We start from the raw sequence: 12,728 nt of genomic DNA on the forward strand, positions 1-12,728 counted from the left end.
CAGTCAGAGTCTCAAACAATTACAGGCAAAAAACATTTGGATAAACTTGTCAATGCTTATAATAGTGGCATGGCTTCATTTTTACCAGGGGCATTAGATTAAGAATAGCTAAATATTTGGTATAAGGGCATGGGACAATGGGTGCACCAGCAGTCCAGCACCATATACCTAAACAGGGGCATAAAGTGGTGTTTCATAGTTTGTTGCCCCGAGAAACAAACATCCAAGAAACATATCTGGGTTGGTCCCATTTTTGTTCACTCTAGCCACCTACTCCTATGTGTGGATAGCAAATCTAGTCCTGGTCATACCACTGTGTACAACGTTACCCCTATATTTCCCTTTTCGACCAAGAGACCGGTTGGATGACCAGTCTGTACTACTTTCACCCCCTTTCCTTCCTGTTTGTACCAAGTCCGATGTACTACATACTAAATTCCCCCACCCCCACTTTATATCTTGTTTGAACCAAGTACAAGATTCGACTCCATGAAGTGGCTTTACCTTCTAACAATAGAAGAAAAAAAAATACGTGACATTGGACCATCCGATCGAGAGGGGCTGAGAGGTAGAAAATGATGCACATGCCACGACGTAGCGAGCTGGGGAAGTAGAGCTAAGGCGGTTTCGAAGGAAGATATACCTGAAGGTCATCGGGATGTGGATAGGTGGGCGGCGGGAGGCCAGATCCGCCCACACTAGGGCAACGACGAAGGGATCGGAGGACCTCCCGCGTCGGCGCTCGGCCAGAGATAACGGTGCGGCCGGCAGTGGGTCTCCTCCCTCGCTGTCGACGACGGCCTAAATGCTGCCCCTCCTCCCCTTCACCGGCGGAGGGGGATACGTCCGGATCTGTAACCAGCGGTGAGGATAGAAAGACAGTGTTTTTTGAAGGGAGAAAGACAGTGTTACCACCCCTATCTTGTTTAGATCTGGAGAGGATGAGAGTGTGTGAATAGAGCAACCCTAGCAAGCAAGCGCGGAGGCTCCGGCCTATATATACGTAGTGGGGTAGTTTTCCTTTTTCACTCCATCAAAACGATCGTTTAAAATTGTGTACTACGTGCCAGGTCGCCGTTTTTTTAGTTGTTGATTGTTTTTTGAGATAGCTACCCGCTTGTTCCAAGTGGTGTTACGGTGTGCCAGGTCGCACTTTTTTTTGAGGGTGCCAGGTCGCACTTTGTATCGTTCAAGTCTGGTACAAGTCCCTCCATTAAATGAACAACCACCCGCTCGTAAAAATTGTGAACAAGCCCACGGCTAAAATTATCGGAAACGTGGGTTGCCCCAACATGCATTATTATTTATATTTTCTACTCCCTCCGGTCCCAAATATAAGTCTTTTTTATTAGCCACACCTAAGACAAGATTTTTTTTATTAGCAGTGAACCCCACATGTCATAGACACAAAAAGTGTGTCAAGATTCCCTTAGGCAAGCCAAAGTGTGTCTAACAATTTGAGCAACTCAAGTTAGGCAAGTGTGGGAAAAATAATGTGGCAACATAAGACAAACATAGTCACAATCCAAACAGCCCCGTAATTTTTTGTGACATGCATGAAAATTTGGTTAGTTAAATTTATAGTCAAAATTTGGCAAGTGCATCAAATCAACACATGCAAGTATCAAAAGGGAGGTCACAGCATGCATGCATGCGTTGTACTCCCTCCGTTTCCAAATAAGTCTTTTTAGAGATTGCAACAAGTGACTACATACGAAGCAAAATATGTCTACATACATCCGTATGTAGTAGTCCATTTGAAATGTGTAAAAAGACTTATATCGAGTGCAGTGCCTTGATGTGTCGCGTCAACTCGTACAAGACCGAGAAGTTTGATTACTACAACGCCCGCTCCCTCGCGCATGAGCGTGGTGGCTGGCAGGACTAGTAGGAGCTTTCGCTACACGCTTCTTGACGGCGGCGAACTTGCGGATGGAGTTGACCATCATGTCGTCCATGCGAGAGGCGAAGCCGGCGTCGGCGAGGGCTACGACGCCGGCGGTCGCCAGCACCGTCTGGAAACGCTGCGTGGTGCGGGGCCGCAGGCCGGCGCCTTGGATGATTTGGCACAGCCGACTGCCGCTCGCGACCATCGCCTCCATAGGTGCTTCTGGCTTCTGGTCACTTGGTCTTGGATTGGAGTGAGCAGTGTTGTGCAGTGATTGAGAAAGAACATTTATTGTCAATCTAACCCTGCCATCCATACACCTCTTTGGTTTAGAGTTAGTTCAGGGTTAGAATCTAGGGACAATTCCATTTATCCCCCTAACTTGAGCCACCACCTGGCATTTGCCCCTAATTTTCAGGTATGCTCAAAAATACCCCTCTTCCATCTAGTCACCTTACAGAAATGCCCTTCTGTGCCGTTACCGTCCGGTCAAAGGGGTTTGACCGTCTGGTGAATAGTAAATGGTGAACAGTAAATTTGAAAAAATAGCAAAAAAATTCAAAAAAATATGAAATTTTGTGGGATCGAAGATACTCAAGGGAGCAAGGCGCGTGCAAATTTTGGCACAGTTTGGACATTCCAGCAGCCCGTGTCAAACAAAAAACTTTAAAATGTACGCTGTGAGCAGTGAATTCAAAAAAATATGAATGTTTTTGGAATCGAAGAGGCTGGGGTGCGCAAGGTGCGTGCAATTTTTTTTTTGCGTTTCGACACTGTAGGAGCTCGTGGAGAAAAAAACAAAATTTGGCACAGAAAAAAACTTTGAAAAATGCACTATTTTGTTTTTTTTGCTAGAGCACCTCGCATGTCATTTGATCACAAAAATTTGCAAGCGCCTTGCGCACCCAAGCCTCTTTGATGCCAAAAAAATCCTATTTTTTTTGAATTTACTGTCCACAGCATATAGATTTAATTTTTTTTCCTTTCCCACGAGTTCCTGGAATGTCCAAACAACGCGAAAATTTGCACACACCTTGCGCCCTTAAGTATCTTCGATCCCACAAAATTTCAGATTTTTTTGATTTTTTTTCTATTTTTTTTGAATTTACTGTTCCCCATGTTACTATTCATCAGACGGTCAAACCCCTTTGACCGGACGACAAGGGCATTTCTGTAAGGTGACTTGACGGAAGAGGGGTATTTTTGAGCATACCTGAAAATTGGGGGCAAATGCCAGGTGGTGGCTCAAGTTAGGGGGATAAATGGAATTGTCCCTAGAATCTAACTCTAACCTCTAACTGAGTTAGTAGAGTTCTCCTCGTCTCGGTTCATCGCCATCATACTTTCCCCATTTATGTGTTTTCAGTATCCTGCGAATCAAAGAGGCCCTTAGACTGGTTTAGGTCCGGTAGTTTTTTATAAACGTGTTATGTCCAAAATTTAATGAACGTGCTCCGGTTTCTATGAAAATAATCTGGTTTCATGTAGTAATTCATTCATTTATTTATTCTTCTGCGGGGGGTTTGCATGTAATTAGTGAGGTCTGAAATGTAAAGTACTCCGGCATATGCTCCGAGTCATGCATGCACTACGACCCAGATGCTCTATGTCCCACATGTCGGTGAAAGGGTGCACGTGGAAATAGCCTAGGAGTACATATAGGAGGATAAATGCGTGAAAAAATATGTACGGTGAAGCGTAGCTGCGGTTCGAAAAGGAGACCTAAAGTGATGATAGGTATAGGTCGCACACACCCAACTAGTGGTAGTACTAGACATACGACTGCTTTTCCCCTAAAAAAAGAGGTACGAGTGCTCAGTACTCCCATTCTATCAACGCAAGTCCCATCTGACAACAGCGTCTGTGCTACAGCTAGCTCTTCTCCCTCGTTTCTCTCTTCTAATTCTAAACTCAGCCGACGCCTGGTGGGCGGGGTGGGGATTTGCCGATGGTCGGTTTGCTCAACTGCGGCCCCACCTCACAGTGAAAATGTTACTACTGGAATAAAAATGCCATATACTCCTATACTAATAAAACATTAAGGCCACAAGGCGATGCAGTGCTGGTTACAGGAGGCAAGAAGAAGAGATGCATCCATCGACGACGTCCACCTCCTCGACTCAGGGCGCCGGCCCACCGAACGGCGGCTAAGTAGCAGCGGCTTTCGTGGCCAGGTCGATGTGCTTCTGAACAATGGCGTCCAAAGATTCCAGCCGCTGGAAGAAGGCCAACGTCTTTCTGTCCTTGCTGGCCTTGTAGTGGCCTATGTAGACGATTTCCTCGTAGACGTGGATGTGCAGGTCGACGGTTTCTTGCATGGCGAGGCGCTGCGTGACGAGCGCGGCCTCGAGGTGCACATTCTTCATCGTGACCTCTGGCAACTGCAGGGCCACCAGGGCTTGAAAGAGTTCGTCACCATGGAGGCCGATGAGGGTGGCAGGCAATGAGGAGCCTGGGCGCGCGGGCTGGAGCAGTACGGCAAGGTCGTCCGCGCGCTTCTTGATGGCGGCGAACTTGCTGATGGAGTTGACCATCATGTCGTCCATGCGAGAGGCGAAGCCGGCATCGGCGAGGGCTATGACACCGGCGGTCGCTAGCACCGTCTGGAAACGCTGCGCGGTGCGGGGCCGTAGGCCGGTGCCTTGGATGATTTGGCACAGCCGACTGCCGCTCGCGTCCATCGCCTCCATACGTGCTTCTGGCTTCTAGTCACTTGGTCTTGGATTGGAGTGAGCAGTGTTGCGCAGAGACTAAGGAGTAGATGGATTGGAGTGGTGGGGCGCCTTTATATGAGAATCCAAACTCTATTGCATTCACATCGTGCTGGCTCTATTATGCTGCTCCAATTAATTCCCTCTGCATGTAGAGTAATTTGAGGATGCATCATTGACCGTTCAACATCTCAGGAACCGCTACCCTCTCCCTCCTTGGCATTCAAGCACCTATGGAGGCGACTGCCGCTCGCGTCTATCGCGTGTCAGGAGACGTTCCCGTTGACGACGAGGTGCCTATGGTGACTTCATAAATTTCAAGATGATAGTACTAGTATACTCAATATTGTGCACCGCGACCAAGGCCGAGAGGAAAACGAGAGAACTACGTATTTATTTACGGTGCAGATTCACTCATTTTGCTCCATATGTACTCCGTCTCGGTGTAGTCTAGTCATTTGTTGAAATCTCTAGAAAGGCAAATACTCCTTTCTGGTTTACAGGGCTATACTAGAAAGTACTTACTACAATAGTGGGCTCATATAGCAATTTTGTCTCATGCAAGAGCCTGGCTATATGCGTGCTCCAAGGTTCGCAACTACCACATTCGGGTTGCACTTGGCTCTTCGCCTCTTTGAGAAGACGAACAATGATGTTACTACTACTGCTTCTACAGTATCGAATCCACTGCTGCATGTCCGTCCACCGATAGAGCGGGAGGGATAGCTTGTTGTAGTACTATATAAGCAAAAGCCTGTCCTCGTCTGCGAGCCACCGCGCGCATGGGCGAGGGAGAAGGCGTGTAGTAGTAAAATCAAGCTTCTCCTTGTTGTACGAGTTGACGCGACACATCATAGTGCTGGCCCCACATGGTTGCCTCTAAACTTGGTTGAAAGACCGGCAGTGTACAATACTCCATTTGCTGCAACCTCTAACATTTACCCCACCACAAATTAAAATATATATTCCTGTCTTGACCAGATGAGCGTGCAAACTAGAATCACCAGGATGACAGGTAGGGCCAGAAGATAATTTTAATCAAAAAATATAGCATGAAGCCGACCCCAACGATTTTAAGCTTACAGGCACGGTACACACTATCCTAGATTACTCTACACATGAAACTGCCAGACGAGCGTCCAGGCTGCGCTTGGCTCTTCGCCTCTTCGGGAAGTCGAACAAAATTATGGAGTACTACTGCAGTGGAGGAGTACTACAGTATGCTTCTGGCCATCTGACACCAATCGAACTGCTGCATGTCCACCGCATACGGGAGGGAGAGCGTGTAGCGAACAAAAGCTTCTCCTAGTCCTGCCAGCCACCACGCTCATGGGCGAGGGAGGGACACAGCTTCATTGACTTACTGCTCCTGCCTTTGCGTCCATGACAGGTGGGCCCAACAAGTCAGTGGCCCACCTGTCATGCAGCCAAAGGCAGGTGTGGTTAAGGCAAGAGGGCGTTGTAGTAATCAAACTTCTCGGTCTTGTACGAGTTGATGCGACACCTCAAAGCACTACACTCGATATATTTCAATAATTTGCGTTTACCGATGCATTAATTACAACGCATGCATGCATGCCGTGACTCTCCTTTTGATACTTGCATGTGTTGATTTAATGCACCTTGAAGTAGTTTGAATATGTGACGGTAAAGCTTTGTAATGCCCCGGCCCTAATAAAGCGAGAGATGGTTGTGCACGAGGAGGGCGAGATCATGTAGACGGAACAGGACCCGACGATGGAGCTCTCTATGGTCTCGATGGACCTCACCTTGCTCCACTGCCCCTTGTGCCTTTGCCCCTTGAAGCCTCCAGTTTATGAGGTTCGAATACACCTCGTCCGTTCGGCTGATCGAGCAAGGTGCAGGTTTCTTGATTGATGTGTTGTTCAATTGATTTGTGCAGTGCAAGGGAGGGCACCTGGCTTGCACGGACTGCCGCGTCGAGCGCCCCGGGAACCAGCGGCAGTGCCAGAAGTGCGAGCACGGCGGTGGCTTCGACGTGCGGAACACGGCAGTGGATGCCGTCCTCTCCTCGGTGAGGGTGGAGTGCCTGCACGAAGGCTGTGGGCTCTACGTCACTTACCACAAGCTCGCCGATCACTAGAGCGTGTGTCCGCTCGCGCCCTGCAAATGCCCTGTGCCCGTCTGCGGCTATGAAGGCCTGCCGCCGTGGCTCTCCCACCACATCAGCACCGTGCATCCCATGCCCGTGCACAAGATCTAGTACGGCAAGGCGCTCCAGCTGCAAGTGCCGCTGTCGGAGCCACGGCTCTTGCTGTTCGCGGAGGAGGATGGCCGCGCGTTTTTCTTGGTCGGCGGCGTGCTCGACATCGGCGCGCCTATCACCGTGTCGGTCGTCTGCATCAGAGCGGGGGCATCCCCACTACCGCACTACGTGGCCAAGCTGTGGGCGAACGGCCCGCCGGGGGAGCCCAAAGGCAGGACCGACGCCGTCAAGGTGGAAATGGAGGTGACAAGCAGTAGGGATCCCGACAACGTTGCCGTGCAGGAGCTGACCTTCTTCACAGTTCCGCCCAAGCTGCTGGCCGGGGCTAAGCTGGTGTCCCTCCACATTCAGATTGACAAGCTCACGTCCTAAATGATTCTACAGTGCCTTCTGTTTATCTTAGTAATATGCTAATATAGGGGTTAGCTCGGTCTACTTTAGCTTAAGAGATGGTGGGTTTTGGTGGCGATGCAGCAATTACCTCGACATCAGATCAACAGTGAAAGTAATTTCGAACAGTCGAATGGATATTTTGTGTCTGTTGGATATTAAGATCCTTTGGGTAAGAAGTAACAACTTATATGCTTTTTTTCCGAAACGGAACAGTGATACTAGTATAATTTTTGTTGACATGCACTAATATTTTCGAAACGGACGTCGGGCTGTAGCTAGAAGGGCGGTTGGGACGCGACATCGGCCCATACCGCGGTGACCCCCGATTGGGACAGACCGACTGTGGATTTTCTCCCTCGCCGATGTCGACCGCATCTACGCAGAACATTGTTCCCTTCCCCCAGCTGCGGGATTAGGCCGGATATGTGACCAGCGGTGTGGCCACCATCGTTCTATGCTTGTGAAGAGAGCAACCCAAGCAAGAAGGCTTGTAGCTTAGGCTCCTACTAGTGTATATATAGTGGTTTTCTTTTTCTCTCCATATCAACCATTTTATATTGCGTACGTGTCATTGAAGAGTGAAATGATGGTTGCTTCTTCCGACTAACTTACTGTGTGATTTGACTGCTCCTTTAGTGGCCCCTACACGTACTCCCCCTACGTGTATGCAATAGTCACACGTACACATGGACGCAAAAACGCGCGCGACGCCCTAATGCATGCATGTACGAGCACACGACGGAACACACACGGTCACGCTCAATGCTCAACCTACACGTGCATGCACACACATACTCAGCCAGGGTGAGCTAGTGACCGTATAAACACCGGAAAATGTATATATTGAGCGCAATGAGCGTATTATGAAGTCCACTGACCGTATTTTTACAAATATACAGTGACAGACAGTGTATTTATCTCGTTTGAAATTAAGCCATATAAACCGGGGAGGAGGCAGTATGGACTAGCATTACTTTGCTGTGTCCCGTCAACTTGCCGAACGAGGAGAAGCTTGTAGGACGGGATAAGCTTGCGCGCGGTGGCTCACAGGACAAGGAGAAACTTTTGACTAATGTAAGCTATCCTTCGCTCAGGCGGTGGACGTGCAACAGTTAATTCGGTGTCAGATTGCCAGAAGCATACACTATACTAGTACTATTATTGTTGCACTTCCCGAAGAGGCGAACAACCAAGCGCAAAGTTTACTAGTACTACTACTATAGTCTATGGAGGTACTATACTAGTACTAGGAACCGGATGGAGGAGCGTATGCACTCTTATTATATTTTTAAAATGTGATAAAGCAATCTTCAACACATTTGGTTCTCTTCGAGGGTTCTCGCATGTGATAATGGAAGTTGATTGCATGGAACACTCGCCACAATTCTCGCTTAGTTCTGGCTCATATCCTGTTACAAATAGGAGCGCTCGGTAATATTTCCTTTTTTTGTTATTCAGCATGTAAACAGGTCAGCAAACCTTGCGGCGCATCTTTGTGCGAACCGTGCTTGCTGCACTTTGAATGTGGCCGAGAGCTGGCTTGATGAAACACCTCGCTTCCTACTTCTTTTTTTGCGGGGTACCTCACTTCCTAGTGACCAGTGTCTTGGCTGATCGTCCTAAGAATGCTTATATATGAATAAAGCTCTCTCATTTACCCACAAAAAAGATTAAGCCATATTAACCGGAAAGGAGGGAGTATGGACTAGCACTACTTGTTGGTGTGTCCCGTCAACTCACAGAACGAGGAGAAGCTTGCAGGACAAGGTGAAGCTCGCTTACGCCTTTTGACTAATGCAACATACCCTCACCCAGGCGGTGGACATGCATCAGTTCATTCGGTGTCAGATTGCCAGAGGCATACACTGTAGTACCGAACATGTGGAGTACCATCATTGTTCGACTTCACGAAGAGGCGAAGAGCCAAGCACAAGGTTTAGTAGTACGAGTAGTAATACTACTAGAACCGCATGGTGGAGCCTATGTACTCTTATTTTTCTTAATCTTTGATAAAGTACACATTTATTCTGGAGAAGGGCGGAAAACGGCAGCCCAACATGTAATGATGATATCGATCAACCATGCTCGAATATATCTTGGCCTCCGTGCGAGCCCGTCTGTGTGTTCTCGCTCCTCGTCTCTCTCAAGGAACGACGGGTTGGCCATTTTGCCGTCAATTGAGATCGGTTTGCTTACACTCCGGTCCCACATGTCAGTGATATGCTAAGAGGAGGTGCGTTGACCGACTGGCCATACGCGTACTTGGTTTTGCACCTTCATACTACTCCTTCCTCCATCACAGTTTACAGGGCACGCTTCATTATGATGCATTTCTCTCAATGCATTTCCACCACCAGAGAGACTTTAGACGCGTTTGGTTTAATGCTCAATTAATTAGGGCGTGGTAACCGCAATTTTCTCTCAATGTAGTACTACGGAGTGGAGTAAGTGCATGCATGTGTCTACCCGTGGTGGAAGCACTGCATGCATGTGTGTATGCATTATTTCCTCTAGTAATAGACGCCGTGCTATAACTACCAATGCTATTTTTCGGGCCGATCGCTAGTCGCCTTGGTCCCAGAGATTTTCTCTTTTTCTGAAGCGCGCTCTATAAACAGTGACGGATGGAGTAGTATGAGCGGATTCAAAGAAGAGCGTATTGATGGTTGCTTCTTCCGAGCAACTTACAGTGGGAAAGGTGGGGCTTATGATTTGACTGCTCATTACTCACTATTAATGCGGCGCAATGACCGGTCTGAGTCTCCCATGCGGTTGTGCACTACCCCCTCGGCTCTTAAATATACTCTGGAGTATTTGTCTTTCTAGAGATTTCAACGAGTGACTACTCAAATATTTGTCTTTTTAGAGATTCAAATGGACTACTACATACGGATGTATATAGACATATTTTAGAGTGTAGATTCACTCATTTTGCTCTGTATGTAGTCACTTGTTGAAATATCTAGAAAGACAAATATTTAGGAACGGAGGGAGTACACATACGAAGCAAAATGAGTGAATCTACACTCTAAAATATGCCCATTTGAAATTTGTAAAAAGACAAATATTGTTGATGACAGTTGCGACGAAAAAAAGAAGCATATTCCTTGTCCTAAGGGAAGATAACAACATGGTTGTGTTTGTCTAAAACGGTGTGAGGACGAGATTGCAATATGGAAAGTACGCCGGACGAGCTACGTTTTGTGCAAAGAACTATGGAAGATCCACATGCAGCGACGTGGGAAGACGGGCAGTGGAGCAAGGCCGGAGGGGATACCTGGAGGTCGTCGGGATGTAACTAGGTGAGCGGCGGCGGGCGGAATCTGCCCATACTGCGGCAGCGAGCAGGTGGCGTAGGCCGTACCGCGCCGGATCTTGGTCAGAGAGAACGGCGTGTACTGCAGATCGGGACGTGCTGCCTCGGCGCCGTCGAACGGAGAAACGATGCACGTCCTTGTTGGGGAACATAGTAATTTGAAAAAAATTCCTACGCACACGCAGGATCATGGTGATGCATAGCAACGAGAGGGGAGAGTGTTGTCTACATACCCTCGTAGACCATAAGCGGAAGAGTTTATCAACACGGTTGATGTAGTCGTACACCTTCACGATCCGTCCCGATCAAGTACCGAATGTACGGCACCTCCGTGTTCAGCACACGTTCAGCTCGATGACGTCCTCGCCTTCTCGATCCAGCAAGAGGGGCAAAGTAGTAGATGAGTTCTGGCAGCACGACGACGTGGTGGCGGTGTTGGTGAAGAACAATCTCCGCAGGGCTTCGCCTAAGCACTACGAAAACTATGACGGAGGATAAACTAGAGGGGACGGGGTTGCTGGCACACGGCTTGGTGTTTCTTGATGTCTCTTGGGTGCTAGCCCTACCCCTCTATTTATATGTTGAGCCTTGGGGTCGAAACTTGGAGTAAAAGCCTCTACAAAGTCGGTTTCACCCGAAAGGCAAGAGTCCTTCTCGGACTCCAGGGCCAGACGCCAGGGTTCCCGGCGTCTGGACCCAGACGCTAGGGACCCCGGCGTCCGGCCCCTGGACTCCGCAATTCCTTTTGCGCTTTCCAAAAACCTTGTGGGCTTTCCCCTTTGGCCCAAATAAAGTGCTCTCATACCCAAACATTTCGGGAAACATCCGGAACCCCTTCCGGTGAATTCTGGAACCCTTCCGGAGACCAAACACTATTATCCCATATATCAATCTTTATCTCCGGACCATTCCGGAGTTCCTCGTCATGTCCGTGATCTTATCCGGAACTCCGAACAACATTCAGTTACTAACATACATAACTCATATAATACTATATCGTCAACGAACGTTAAGCGTGCGGACCCTACGGGTTCGAGAACTATGTAGACATGACCGAGACACTTCTCTGGTCAATAACCAATAGCGGAACCTGGATGCCCATATTGGCTCCTACATATTCTACGAAGATCTTTATCAGTCGAACCGCATAACAACATACGTTGTTCCCTTTGTCATCGGTATGTTACTTGCCCGAGATTCGATCGTCGGTATCTCAATACCTAGTTCAATCTAGTTACCGGCAAGTCTCTTTACTCGTTCCGTAATGCATCATCCCGCAACTAACTCATTAGTCAGACTGCTTGCAAGGCTTATAGTGATGTGCATTACCGAGAGGGCCCAGAGATACACTACAAAAAAAAGACACATCCGTGACATTTTGGGGCGAACGAATTTTTTTTCTGTGACGATAATTGTGACAAAACCCGGTATCATCATAGATGTGGTGGGCTCCTACTTCTATGACAAAAAATCATGACAGAAAATGGGCTTTTCGTCCTGGGCGGGCCGGAGACGCAGCTGCATGACATTCTTTGGGCCGTCCATGACGGAAAAAACCATGGTAGAAGCGAGGGGGAGGAAAATTTCAGGGAGTTCCCGGTTACGGTGAGAGGTCGGGGGCCGAGCGATGCGCGTTTCTCTCGTACACGTACGCGCGTGTGTGCGAGGCGTTGGCTCTAACTGAACCCGAGCGAGGCGTTGGGCTCTAACTGAACCCGAGCGATTGCACTGCAGGCTACGCGTTATTGAACCCGAGTGATCGATCGGGGGGGGGGGGGGGTTGGATGAACAGTGAGCGGTGGCGTTGCCTCTGGGTGAACAGGACCCCGTGGTGTGGTAGAGGGCTGGATGAACAGTAGACGATGGAGGGGTGCCCATGGAGGGGTGGTTGAACAGGACCCCGTGGTGTGGAGGGCTGGATGAACAGTAGACGGTGGAGGGGTGCCCGTGGAGGGGTGGTTGAACAGTAGCCGGTGGAGTAGCGCGCGGTGGAGGCTGGATGAACAGGAGCCCGTGGAGGCTGGAGGAGGTCGACGGTAGCCCGTGGAGGCTGGAGGAGGTCGACGGTGGAGATGAACAGTATCACGTGGAGTCCCGTTTTGCGGTACGCCACACCCCTCCCGATGAACAAGACCCCCGTTTCGACCGTAGGAGGTCCGTTTCGTCCGTTTTGCGGTACGCCACACCCCTCCC

Source organism: Aegilops tauschii, chromosome 6 (genome assembly GCF_002575655.3).
Source record: "Aegilops tauschii subsp. strangulata cultivar AL8/78 chromosome 6, Aet v6.0, whole genome shotgun sequence".
Taxonomy (NCBI): domain Eukaryota; kingdom Viridiplantae; phylum Streptophyta; class Magnoliopsida; order Poales; family Poaceae; genus Aegilops; species Aegilops tauschii.